The sequence below is a fragment of the Antechinus flavipes genome, chromosome 2 (genome assembly GCF_016432865.1).
Source record: "Antechinus flavipes isolate AdamAnt ecotype Samford, QLD, Australia chromosome 2, AdamAnt_v2, whole genome shotgun sequence".
NCBI lineage: Eukaryota > Metazoa > Chordata > Mammalia > Dasyuromorphia > Dasyuridae > Antechinus > Antechinus flavipes.
This window is the reverse complement of record NC_067399.1, coordinates 238542084-238556000: the sequence shown is the minus strand read 5'-3', so window position 1 is coordinate 238556000 and position 13917 is coordinate 238542084. Positions and strand designations below refer to the sequence as shown.

At 34.7% G+C, this 13917-nt stretch overlaps 1 pseudogene; it reads right to left on the bottom strand.

The window, feature by feature from the left end:
• Nucleotides 1–12509: 12509 nt before the first annotated feature.
• LOC127546562 (bifunctional phosphoribosylaminoimidazole carboxylase/phosphoribosylaminoimidazole succinocarboxamide synthetase-like) lies at nucleotides 12510–13368 on the bottom strand (annotated as a pseudogene).
• Nucleotides 13369–13917: the final 549 nt, after the last annotated feature.

The window sequence follows — 13917 nt, the reverse complement described above, 5'->3', positions numbered from 1 at the left end:
TCTCTTACTTTTAGTGATTTGGAGCAGATTAAAATATTAAATATTTAAATATAACTTCTGGGAATAAAGAAGTGACAATCCTGTTACATTCTGCACCAGTACTGCAGCATATTGTGTCTAATGCTGGAACTCATTTTAAGAAAAATTGATAAGGTGGATCCTTATCCAAAGAGAGCAAACGGGGTAGTAAAAGGCCTTGAAATTATGCTCCAGGATGATTAACTGAAAAAAACAGTTATAGTTAGTCTGGAAAAGACTCTAGGGAAACATGAAAGCTAAATTTATTCAAGTACTTGAAAGCAACCATATGGAAGAAGAAGTAAATTTGTCCTCTTTGACCCCAGAGAAGAAAACCAGCATCAATGGGATGAAGTTGCAAAGAAGCAAATTTAGATTTCAAATAAAGAATCAAACTACTGCTTCAAAGTCAGCACAAAGGGGCAGTAATGGAGCCTTGTATGGGAGAAAGAGAAAGAGAAAGAGAAAGACCAATTGGGCTGGATCACAGAGTACCAGAGCAAGAGTTGTTTACAATGAGTCTGAAAAGATAGGTTGTGACCAGGTTGTTAAGAGCTTTAAAAGCTAAACAGAAGAGTTTATATTTAATTCTAGAGGCACTAAAGAGAGACTGGAGTTTATTAAGTTATAAGCAAATTATATGGTCAGATGTGTATCACTTTGACAGTTATGTGGAGGTGGATTGAGGTAAGAAAAAAAATTGGGGGGGGGAGGTAATTAGGATTAAGAATTAAAATGTTCTTACCTAGAATCACACAGCTAGTAAGTCTGGGGACACATTTAAACTCAGGTCCTCCGAATTCCAGGTGTGATGCTGATGCTCTCTCCATTGCACCACTTAGAGGCCCTATAAGAAGAAATTTGAGGCAAATTTGAGTGGAAAGAATGCAAATGATATGTCAATAGGTGTGAGAGCTGTTAAGGAAATAAAAATGATATTTCTGACAACTGCTTGTATAGAAAAGCTGAGGGAGAATAAGGAATCAAAAATAACACCAAGGTTACAATGTTGGGAGGACTGAAAGTACAACAGAAATAGGGAAGTTTGGAATAGGGATGACCAGCATAGCTAAGGGAGTTCTGGGTTCAGCAAGTGAACACTGCAAAGAATTTCTGATATGTCTAGATTAAGGGATGCTCAGTTTGTCTCTTGCTTGGCTGATTCTGATTCCCAAGTCAGTCTGGCCTCCTCTGTATAGTAAGAGAGCTTGAGCAAATCTAGGAGATTAGTAAAATCTTTAACCATTCCATTTTCTTAAAGAGCAGTCAAATGGTTGGTTGGTTGTTGTATTCTGTTCTCACAGAGGACCAAAATGACAATTACTACAGTGTGTCTAACTGTGGCTGATCAGACCAATATGGGCTCAGAAGTTTCTATCACAAGTTGGGCGCGAATAATCCATATGAACATTTGGTGTGGTCAAATAAGAGAATGAGAAGAGAACAATATTATAAAAATAAAAACAGAGAGATAGTATTCAGGAGGAGAGGGCATAGACATAGCCAAATGTTACAGATAGATCAACAAATATGAGAATAAAGGAAAGATCTTGGGGTTTAGCAATTAAGAGATCATTGGTAACTTTGGAGAGAAGGCTTCAGTTGAGTGATTAGAATTTAAGCCTCATTGCAAAAGGTTTAGGAGTGAAAGAAATGGAAACTATGAGACTTTTGCCGAGAGGGGGAAGGTGAGGTTGATGAGAAAAGGAAAGAGAAAAAAACATAGCTTGAAAGGATAGTAGTTCTAGTTGAAAGTTTTTGTTTTGTTTTGTTCTGTTTTGTTTTAATGGAGCAGACTGGAGAATGTTTTAAATCAATAAGCTAAGAAATAGAAGATGAACAGACATAGGAGTAATGAAAGGGGAAAATCTATTGAAGAAGACATAATTTAAGTCCTTTTAAAAAAGTGAAAATCGCTTTTTTGATATAGCTTTATTTAGAGTCAAATGAGCCAAAAGCAAATTTTATTATTCCCATTTTTCAGATAAGCAAACTGAGAAACAACAAAATTAAATAACTCCCCAAATCAAACTACTCATCTGTGGCAAAATCCCAAACAGATTCTATATTTACAAACTAGTGCTTCAATTTAATGTATCATAAAATGAATCCCTACATTCTTGTAACTGGATGCCAAAAATAAAAGTCATTCATTTTTTCCTTTTATTAAATTGTAAATTTCTCAGTTCTATTTTTCTCAGCATTTATATATTTAATAATTATATATTAGGGCCAGATTGACCATTAACTATCTTTTAAAAGGATTTCAATTTTTTTTTTCTTCCAGATAATACTTGGAAGTCAAGGGGGGGAGGGAGGGGCAGGGGGACAAGCAGGAAGAGATAGAAAAGCTCTTACTTTTTTGTGTGTGAAATAGACCCAAGGCTTTCATAGATTAGGTGATCATCAGCAAATTAAAAGAACAAAACAAAACACACAAACAAAAACTTGGTTCCAATTCCCTTTCAGTTAGAAACAAAGAAGATGAATCTGAAGATTGAGCTCTTGCTCCTAGTGAATCTGCCTTCCCTTTTTTACTATCTTCCTCTTGGGATTGTATTCCCTAGTTAACTTTCTTCTCCCGTAAAAGGAAGGAAGATAGAGCATGGCTTTCACAATCCTCTTTCAAGGTTCTTCTCTGGCTAATTGGAGCATTTGGCTCTTTCTACTGATGATTAGAAGCACAGCTGACTTCAGTGCTAGCCTGTTATACCCCATCCATGATAGCTTTAGTGTGATGTGCAAACAGATTAATGGAAAGAATGAAGTTGCTAGAAACTTATAACACATCTGGGTTCTTCCAGATTGGATGAGTTTTGAAGATATATTCAACAAACATGGTTTTTAAAAGGATCCAGTGGGTTGTTTTTTGTTTTGTTTTGTTTTGTTTTTTGGGGTTTTTTCTTTGCTCAGTAATGTGTGGTTTTTTTTTTTTTTTAAGTCTCCCTTCCTTTCCATGGTTTGTATACAAGATGGCTTCAAAGAAGACCGATTGTATTTTAATAAAGGCATTAGAAGACTTGTCCTTCACACATTTTAATCAAGGTCAGCATGTTTGACAAGCACTACATCCTGAGCTGTAAACTCCTCAAAATTGCCTGACATTTCCCTGTGTGCAAACTAGCCTGTGGCTTTCAGGTTACCACCCTTTGGAAAATCTTTAACATAATAAGAGGCTCCCAGACTCATTTATGCAGCCGCTTGCTGGTGGCTGTGACAGAACTGAGAGTTGCTTTCAGTGTGAAAGAGATAGAATAAATGCCTTCTCTCTGGTCTGCAAAGCCTTAGAATCAAAGTTGCAATTTTTATGGGTATAAGGAGGCAATCCATCTTGGGGAGGATGAAAAATCGGCATCACAAAATCTTTTTTTTCTTTTTAAACATCAAAGTAGGACTCTAATATATTATCTTTCAGGCAATCTTCAATTTGTCAACAACAAACAACAAAGCCGTTTGTTTTATTCATTTATTTATTTATTTATTTATTGCTTAAAAGTCTCACTTTACTTTCAATTTCCATCTTATTCTGAATTAGTACTTAAAATTTGTGTTTGGCCAGCCATATCTCCCTTACAAATTTCATGTTGCTAATAAAGGTTTCTTTGTGGGGGGCGGGGGGAGGGAGAAAAGCCACTTTGGAAAGTTTATCATTAAAACCAAAGTCAAAAATTCATATCCAATGCCCCGGGACCCCAGTTAGTTTTCTCATAATTTCATTATTGACATATTTTGATAACTCTAAAGTGAATGATTTCAAAATGGTCACAGAAGAGATCACCACTTAACCAAACAGAAACTGAGTGAAGAGATGAGTTAGGCATCCTGGGGACCTGAAACCTCTTCAGAACCAGACTGAAGAGATTAGCCATTGATAATTTAAATCTTCAATGCTTTATCTCTTTGTTTGCTTCTGGGAATGCCATTGATACCTTCTTTGTCTTTATAATTGTTTTAATTAGCCACCCAGTGGGAGACCCGAACCCAGCTTGTGATAGAGTATTATGGTCAACCCAGCAGGACAGGGCAGCCTGGTTAAAATGAAGCAGAGACATTATGGCTGACTTAATTTCTTTTATTTGTGTCAAATTTCTTCTTCCCACTCCCTCTGTTTTTATCCTTTTCCTTTTTTTTTCTGCTTCTTTAAAAAAAAAAAAAAATCCTTTTCTTTGTGTAGAGCAGGGGGGAAACGCTTTAACTCCTCAAATGGCTTTTGCTTTTGATGAATGAATGAAAAAAGTATGAAAAGATGCAATTGTAGATATTTATCAGTGGTTCATATCTGGGGGAAGGGACTCCAGATGGGTTTGTCTATTGCTCCTTATAGTATTGCCTAGACATCAAACATGATCATATCTTTGGTGATTGAGCTGAAATGGATGTGAGTAGCCAGCCCTGGGGTGGGGGGTTGGGAAGTTTGTTAAAAGCTTCTCCTTGGCTCTCTTGCTGTTATTTGTTCTTATTGACTACATCCTTCTTTTGTAAATGGAAATCTGGAGGTTCAATTATGATGCAGATCTCAACTTTAATACTATTTCCATTTGTGTAGGCTGCTCAACAATGTGAAACTTTTGGAAAGTCTTGCACTGTTTTAACCTCTTTTTTTCCCCCTTTGAATTAGATGCTGATTTTGGTGAAGCCATAAACAAACTCTTTAATGGTTCTTTCATCAGAATTAAGAGGAAGGGAGTGTGTGTGTGTTTGGGCCTCTCAGAGAAGGGAGCCTGTGGAAGTTTTGTTTTGAGTACAACTGCATGCATGGAAATCAATGAGTGAGCTTGAGCCCACTGATTATTATTTCACTCAGCTTTTGAGGGAATATGAGGATTTTAATCTAGTGTTCCTATCTATAGCTTACTGAAAAGAATCTCAGTGTTTAACCTCCTACCCATGATGACTCCATTGCCTAAAAGAAGCATAAAAGAAGTCATCGGTTCAGAAGTATCTGACCAGACTGCATGGATAACCCAAGTGATGTACTAAGTGGTCAAGAATATAATCGAGGAAAGCCTCTAGCTTATTGGGTGGATTCTCTGTGAAAATTTTATGAAAAGGATAAATAAGAGAAAACATGAATAATAATGTGGGGAGTGGTTGCTATCTCTGAGTTTCGAAGTAATTGTTATTATTAAATTAAACAAGATATAAGGTGCTGTTTTGTAATAATTATATTATGGATTGCATTTATACTAAAATGCCATACGTACTATATTATACAAACATATGATACATTAACAAATTATATATTATCTGTACATATATAATTATACATTATACTTAGATTATAAAATTATATTATTATTACTATTCCTGACATTTAGATACCATTTTCAGGTTTGCAAAGCACTTCTTGTAAATTACATTTTTAGTCTTACAAAAATGTTATTAGATTATTATTATTATCTCCATCTTATAAATGAAGAAATTTATACTCAGTCATTAAACATTTATTAAATGACTACCATTTGCCAGACACTGTAATTGATGGGAATAGATACACATACATACAAAACAAACAAACAAAAAACCCAAGGGCAAAGGCATCTCTCTGCCCTTAAGGAGTTTACAGTCTAATAGAAAAGGCAAGACATAAGAGCTGGAAAAACGGGATGGAGACTGGGGAAGAAAGGTTTCCAGAAAGAAAAAAATAATAATTGGAAGAGGTTCAAAGGAGAATAGATATTGAGAAGGCTATCCTGGGAACCTTCTTAATTAAAGGCAATGGAGAATTGCTCTCCATTCTCCAATGAGAATGAAGGGAGGGGTGCTGAGGTCTCTGGCTACCAAGAAGTACGAGTTCTATCTCTAGCCACAAAGTTATTGCCTGATGTAGAATTGGAATTCAGGTCATCCTGATTCCAAGTTCAGCATTCCAACTCCTATACTACATGAATGAAATCCTATTTCTAGAATTATAATAATAGCTGATATTTAGGTGACCTTTTAAAGTTTAGGAAGCACTTAACTCATCATTATCATTCCCATTTTTATGATGAGGAAATTCAGGCTTAGAGAGTATTAGATTTGCTTATCTTTGGTCATATTAAAAAAACTAATAAACATATGGAGCCTACCATGTGCCAGTCATTGAGCTAAATACTTTTACTAAATACTATCTCAATACAATATCTCAGCTGATCTACTTAATAACCCTGGGGGGCAAGTGCTATGATCTCCATTTTACAATTGAGGAAGTTGAGGCAAATGGGTAAAATTACTTGTCAAGGGTCACCGGAGGCTGGATTTGAAGTCAGGTCTTCTTGAGTCGTAACTGGTTGAACTTCATGAAGGTTTAGGAATCTTTCCCCTCTAGTATGCTGTCTTTCCAGTCATTTCCATCAAAATATTTATTTTTGCTCTGTGAAAAATAAGTATTCTTATTAATTCTCATTAATTAAAAATGACAATAACAATAATAACAATAGCTGATATTTATATAGCTTTTTCATTCCAAAGTGATACATTATCTTATTTGATCCCAGGGACAATTAGTGGGGAGGAGATGGGAGAAGGAGTGAATAGAGCATTGGACCTGGAGTGAGGAAAACTTGGATTTAAATCCAGCCTCAGATACTTACTGTGTGACCTTAGAAAAGTCATTTAACCTGTTTGTCTCTGTTTCCTCATCTGTAAAATGGAGATAATAAGAGCCTCAAGCTCCCAAGGCTGTTGTAAGGACCAAAGGAGAAAATAATTTTAAAGTGCTTAGCACATTCCCAGACAATTATCAGTGCTATATAATTATTAGTTCTTCTCCTTTGAACCTTGTGGATTAAGTAGTGTAAGAAAGAGGCCCATTTTGCCTTTTAAGGAAATTGAAGTCCATAGCAATTTAACTAAGATCACCTGACTTGTAAATGGTAGCATTCAGAGTTCCATATATTTTGGGCCCTAAATCCAACACTCTCCATTCATCAGTTATCAATTTTTAAAAGGTAGTAAGAGTGCCTTCTATATTTGTTAGGATTGGTAGAGTCGACATCATTTTACCAAAATGTGGAATGTCTATAAGACCATAAATACGCAGATAAACAGTGAAAGGTAATCACTGAGATAATTTAAAATGTTCGGATAATTATTGTATATACAAAATATGTTCAGAACTGATATTCCCCAAGCCAACCTTTTTATCTAGATGTATCTAGTTGCCTACCTATAGGCAGTCAGAGATTCACACATGCACACTCTTCCTCTTCTTACTCCAACCACATATCAATGAAAAAATGAATAAATACTGTCACTAGTGATATTGGATCAGTTGTAAATCACTGAAATTCAAAGACTAGGAAGAGACTGGAGAGCCACCTGGAAAAGCCTCTGTAGGTAAATTAGATAAGGAAAGTGATCCCTGGGTGGAATGGCCTGAGGTGGGGATGCTTTACCTATACTTAGGTACGGAGAGCAACCACTGGGGGAAAGTGTTTCAAGAGACTACCTAGGCAAGCCCTCTGGGATTTCATTACACTGTGGGGGGGAGAGAGATACTGGATAAAGGTCAGACCTTAGAGCCTGAGAGGATTGGAGGGTTCAAATCCTGCTTCTGGAAAATACTATGGGTCCCTGGCAAGTTCCTTAATTTCTTAGTACCCTGGGCAACTCTAAGGATTCTAAGCTGCAGAGAAAGTGTGGGCCTGGGTTGGTAAGAGAAATTTCATCAGCTGCAAGTTCCCATGTCAATGAAATCACAGGTTCAGCCTCATCAGTAATTTTGGAGTAATAGAAACATTCTTTTAGATAAGGCAATGAAGTTCATTCGTCATGAATTTTCAAATAAAACAGCACAGCATAGTAGAAAGATGGATGAATTTGGAGTCAGAAAACTTGGGTTCAAATGCCAGACTCATTGGTATGACTCTAGCTAGCAAGTCACTGTCGGTCTTTGGGTCTTAATTTTGTCATCTGTAAAACAGGCATGCTAAATATATCACTAAATTCCTAGTGTTGTTGAGAGAGAGAGAAAGACAGCTAGAGAGAAACAAAGAGAGGCCAGTGACACAGACAAAGAGAGAATGAGATAGAGACAGACAGATAGAGAAAAAGGAAGGAAGAGAAAAAAGAAGGAGAAGAAGGGAGACAGAGAGATAGAGGAAGAAGGGAAGGAGAGATGGAGAGAGAGGGAGAGGAAAGAAAGAAAGAAATTATATATTCAAACAAAATTATGTATGCATTGTAGCCTTAAAAATAAAAATTAAAAAAATTAATATCAAATAACATTTTAATATGGCTTCATTGTTTCAATGGACCCAACTCTAATGCTTTAATGTTCAGAACACAATTCTTTACAACTTCTCATCTACTTCTCTATATTTCCACATGAATCTTTTAATGGGATCCAAGTAATGGTCTGGTCTCTTAATAGGAAATGGGTAGCTACAGTTGCCCACCTCTTTGTTCCTCTTTTCTATACTAGGGCTTCTTAAACTTTTTCCACTCACAGCCAATTTTTGCCTAAAAAAAGTTTTGGTGACCTGAGGCATATAACTATACAAAATAGCTATACAAATTGAACTTTTACTGATAATCATAATTTCACAACACCCACATTTGGTTACAAGATTCCTTAGTGGAACACAAACTATTGTTTAAGAAGCTGGACATTATATGACTTGCCCCTTTCCTTTTCCAGTCATATCCCTCTTTGATAAAACGTTTTACTTAAAAGTAGTTTGTCATTTTTAATTGGCTGTGGCCTATTTTCACTCATCTGTGGTATGTCAGATTACATGAAGCACTTTTTAACATGAAGGAAGATTCATTATCTGAATATCTTTAAAACTACAATTTGATCATCTGAATGGGAGCAGAGTTTAACAGGAGAAGCATTAAGCTCTTTATAAAACAATAGGCCTGTCCTATAGATATTTTTTTTTACCCTTCTTTAATGCATCTCTGGTATACTACTATGAATTTTGTTGTTATCCCCCAATTAGACTACAAGCATTAAAAGGTCATTTATATAAATGCTATCTCTCCCCGAGGACATAGCACTAACGCTGTTCATACTGCTGACACTTAATAAATATTAAAATTCAACGAATGAGACTGGGGCAGTGATAGGTTCAAATCTGACCTCACACATCTATTGTCTCTGTGATCTGGGAGAAAAGTCAATTAACTAATTAAAATGAAGATAGTACCTATTTCCAAAGGTGGTTTTAAGAATAAAATGTGATATTTGAAAAATGCTTCATAAACCTTAAAGTGCTATAGAAATTCTATTATTATTGCTGTTGTTTGTACCCAAGAATGAAAATAAACTACTATCAAAAGGATAGTTGCCAGATTGTATATATGTACATACACATATATGTATACATATATTCTTGTGTATATTTTGTATATATTTTTGTGTATACATTTTTGCATATATTTTTTTTCTTTTACTGAGACAATTTGGGTTAAGTGACTTACCTAGGGTCACAGAGCCAGGAAGTGTTAAGTGTCTGAGGCCAGATCTGAACTCAGGTCCTCTTGACTTCAGAGCTGGTTCACTAGACCAATGTCTTTTATTTATTTATTTTCTTATTATATCTTTTTATTTACAAGTTATATGCATGGGTAATTTTACAGCATTGACAACTGCCAAACCTTTTGTTCCAATTTTTTCCTTCCTTTCCCCCATCCCCCCTCCCCCAGATGGCAGGTAGACCAATACATGTTAAATATGTTAAAGTATAAATTAAATATAAGTATACGTGTCCAAACAGTTATTTTTCTGTACAAAAAGAATCGGACTTTGAAATAGTGTACAATTAGCCTGTGAAGGAAATCAAAAATGCAGGTGGACAAAAAATAGAGGGATTGGGAATTCTATGTAATGGTTTATAGTAATCTCCCAAAGTTCTTTCTCTGGGTCTACTATTTCTCATAGTAATGATTCAATTCATTACTGCTCTATTGGAACTGATTGTTGTTGAAGTATATAATGATCTCCTGGTCCTGCTCATTTCATTCTCATCAGTTTATGTAAGTCTCTCCAAGCCTCTCTGTATTCATCCTGCTGGTCATTTCTTACAGAACAATAATATTCTATAACATTCATATGCCACAATTTACTCAACCATTCTCCAATTGAGGGGCATCCATTCATTTTCTGGCCACTACAAACAGGGCTGCCATAAACATTTTGGCACATACAGGTCCTTTTCCCTTCTTTAGTATCTCTTTGGGGTATAAGCCCAGTAGAAACATTGCTGGATCAAAGGATATGCACAGTTTGATAACTTTTTGAGCATAGTTCCAAATTGCTCTCCAGAATGGCTGGATGTATTCACAACTCCACCAACAATGCATCAGTGTCCCAGTTTTCCCACATCCCCTCCAACATTTCGCATTATCTTTCCCTGTCATTCTAGCCAATCTGACAGATGTGTAGTGGTATCTCAGAGTTGTCTTAATTTGCATTTCTCTGATTAATAATGACTTGGAGCATCTTTTCATATGGCTAGAAATAGTTTCAGTTTCTTCGTCTGAGAATTGTCTGTTCGTATCCTTTGACCATTAATCAGGATCACCTGAATTCAAATCTAACCTTAGATTCTTATAGGTTGTATGATTCTGGGCCTCTATCTGCCACAGTTTTTTCTTTTGCAAAATGAAAATAATAATAGCACCTACTTCCCAAGAATCTAATGAGATATTTGTAAAGCTTTTTGTAAACTTTAAAACATTATATAAATGCTAGGTAATGTTATTATTATCATAAGTATTATAAAGAGTGATCTCTGAGCAAGTTTCTTCTCTCAGGAGCCCAATGTTCTCCAACTTTACAAATTGGAGTTTAGCTGGATTGGATTAGTTGGATTATTTGATCTTTCCATTTCTTAGTATCACTAACAGTGAGTCTGTGTGTAACTTTAAGATTCAAAATCGTTTCACACTAGTATATGGGAATTTTATACACACACACACACACACACACACATACATACATACATATAAAACATTTGTGGCCCTGGGAAAATTTAAACAGGAAAAAAAATTAGAGCATCATTAATTTGCAACTTTTTAAAGATAGGCATAAAAGTGGTGACAATTAAAATGGAGAAAATAGGAGAGAGAAGGGATAAGGTGCTATAAATAATTCTAAAACTATGATTTTAGAAAGGCATGTGCTACAATGGAAAGATAGACACAAAGCCAGAAAACCTGTCTTCAAATCCAGCTCTAACAATCACTGGCTTTGAGTAAGCCATTTCATCCCTTTCAGGGCAGTTCCAATGGACTTGGGATGGAAGGTGTCATCTGCATTCAGAGAGAGAACTATGGAGCCTGAATGCAGATGGAACAAACCTTTGTTTGTTTGCTTTCTCATGGTTTTTCTCCCTTTGGTCTGATTTTTCTTGCACAAAATGACAAATATGGAAGTATGGTTTTTAAAAATTGCACATATTTATAATGTATATCAGATTGCTATAGCTGGTGAGAGGGGGGAGGTAAGGGAAAGAGGGAGAAAAATTTAGAACACAAAGTCTTACAAAAATGAATGTTGACTTAATCCCAATTGCCTCGGCAAAAAAAAAAAGAAAGAAAGAAAGAAAGAAAAGAAAAGAAAAGAAAAGAAAAAGGAAAAAACGTTGAAAATCATTGTTACATATATTTGAAAAAATTTTTTAAGTTTTTGAAAAAGTCATTTTATCCCTGATCCTCAATTTCCCTATTTATAGTACAGAAATACTTGTACTACTACTCAGAAACATTATGCAGAGTTCTTCCAATATTTAAAACTAATAAAAATGTATTATTACTGTATAATAAAAATGTATTATTAAAATTAGTATTATTACTATTATTAGTGGTAATAATAAATTACACAGATATTTTAAGTAACTGTTATAACTTAAGAAAATTTTATTAGAGTCAAATTTTCCTTGTTTTTTTTGTTTGTTTGTTTTTTTACTGAAAAAAAAATTTCCCCAGCATTTAGTAGTGGTAAATCCCTTAAGGGGGACTTTTTCAAGATTCTTAATACTTCCAAAGAATTATGTATAACTAGGTTTTTTATTACATAAAAATTTTCAATTGATTTTCTATAAAAGATTAATGAGTTCCCTCTTCATGGCATTATAGTCTATCAAAAATTAGTGTTTAGTTTCTTTGAAAATAAATGACATTAAATGGAAATTTTATAATATACAATAATTGGCAATGAAGTAAGTAAAACCCTTTTAATACTTAACCTGAAGAGTCTGTCAGTAAAATGCATGCTTTCTAGCCATTTAAGGTATTAATGAAGGAAAAGAAGAAACATGCACTTAAAAAAAAAAAAAAACTGAGTATAAGAACTATGCTTGTGGTTTCTTTTTTTTTTTAAACTACAAGAAATGTTAACATTTTTCTATGATTTGTTTAGAATTACTTTTTTTTTCCAGATTTGTAACATTCTTTGAAGCTAAATTAGAATCTTTCTTTTTTTCTCTCTGCTTTTTAAAATGCATTCTTCTTATAAACTGGATTTTCAGTTCATCTGCTTGCTTCAAGATTAATATGTTTGTTTAAAATTTAGCCTGTATCAAATAGTTATTCAATCCAAATGTTTGGGCCACAGATTGACCTTCTCCCTCAAATGTAAGAACAGTTAAACAGCTAAGACCACTAGGCTTTTAAAATAAAGACTCCCAAGCTTCCTAATTAAGTGGAAAGAGAAGATAGGTGACTTTTGAATATGCAGTGTTGTTGAACATCAGTGGTCCAAAACCATTGTTTCTGCCGAACAGCATAGATTCAGTATCTTTGCACATTATTTTTATCTTTAGAGTTGCATCTGGAACTTTATGGGCAGATGTTTCTCAAAGATCACAGGGAGTACTATAGTTTCCACAAAGCTTCTTAATTTTTTCACAATGACCAAGGTCAGAAGTTGAGTCCATCAATACTACAGCTCTGCATGGACTTCACACTTTTTGAAGAAACTCCACTCTTTTAGCAACCCATTCACAGTTTTTCTTCACCATCTGGAGGCCTTACTTAAGGTGACTACTTTTCTTTCTGTTGGGCTGGATCACCAGATGGCCAGAGCCACTAGGAATAATTATCAGTAACATTGACAAGAAAAATTTCTTTTGTTGTTTCATAAACATCAAATTTAAATTTCATGTCTACCAATGTACGGTTCTGGAACCAGAATTTTTCCAAAATTTCAAAAATAGCATGCATGGAATGACTTCTAATGTCCATTTCAATCTTATGCTAAGTCCAGCAAATAACCATTTTGCAGCTGTTCTTGAGACCACCGAATATTTTTGGCACCATCTTTGAAAAACAACTCCACTCTAGGATAATACTTGTATCCTTCTTTGTCACCAGGTTTTCTTTTGAGAAAAAAATATCAATTGTAATTCTTCTACATACTCATTCAATTCATATGCAATCATTTCATTTTAAGATGTAATGAAAGCTATCTAATCACATGTTTGAAAAAATAGTTTTTGGAACCCTATGTATTGTTGGTAGAATTGTGAAATGAACGAACCAACTATTTTGTATATCAAACTGTGCATACCCTTTGATCCAGCAATGTCTTCATTGCATCTGTATCCCAAAATGATCATAAAAGAGGGAAAAGGATCCACATGTGCAAAAGTGTTCGTAGCAGCTTTTTGTAGTGATAAGGAATTGGAAATTGAGTGGATGGCTCTCAATTGGGGAATGGCTGAAAAGTTATGGTAAATGAATGTAATGAAATGTTATTGTTCTATAAGAAATGATGAGCAGGCTGATTTCAGAAAAGCTTAGACTTACATGAATCAATGCTAAGTAAATAGAACCTAGAGAAAATTGTATAGTCACAACAAAATTTTGTGATATTTAACTGTGTGTGTGTGTTTTTTAAGGAAAATAGGATTCTATTAACCTCTAATCTTTGAAAAGAAATCTATGAACAACTAGATTTTCTTTTTTGAA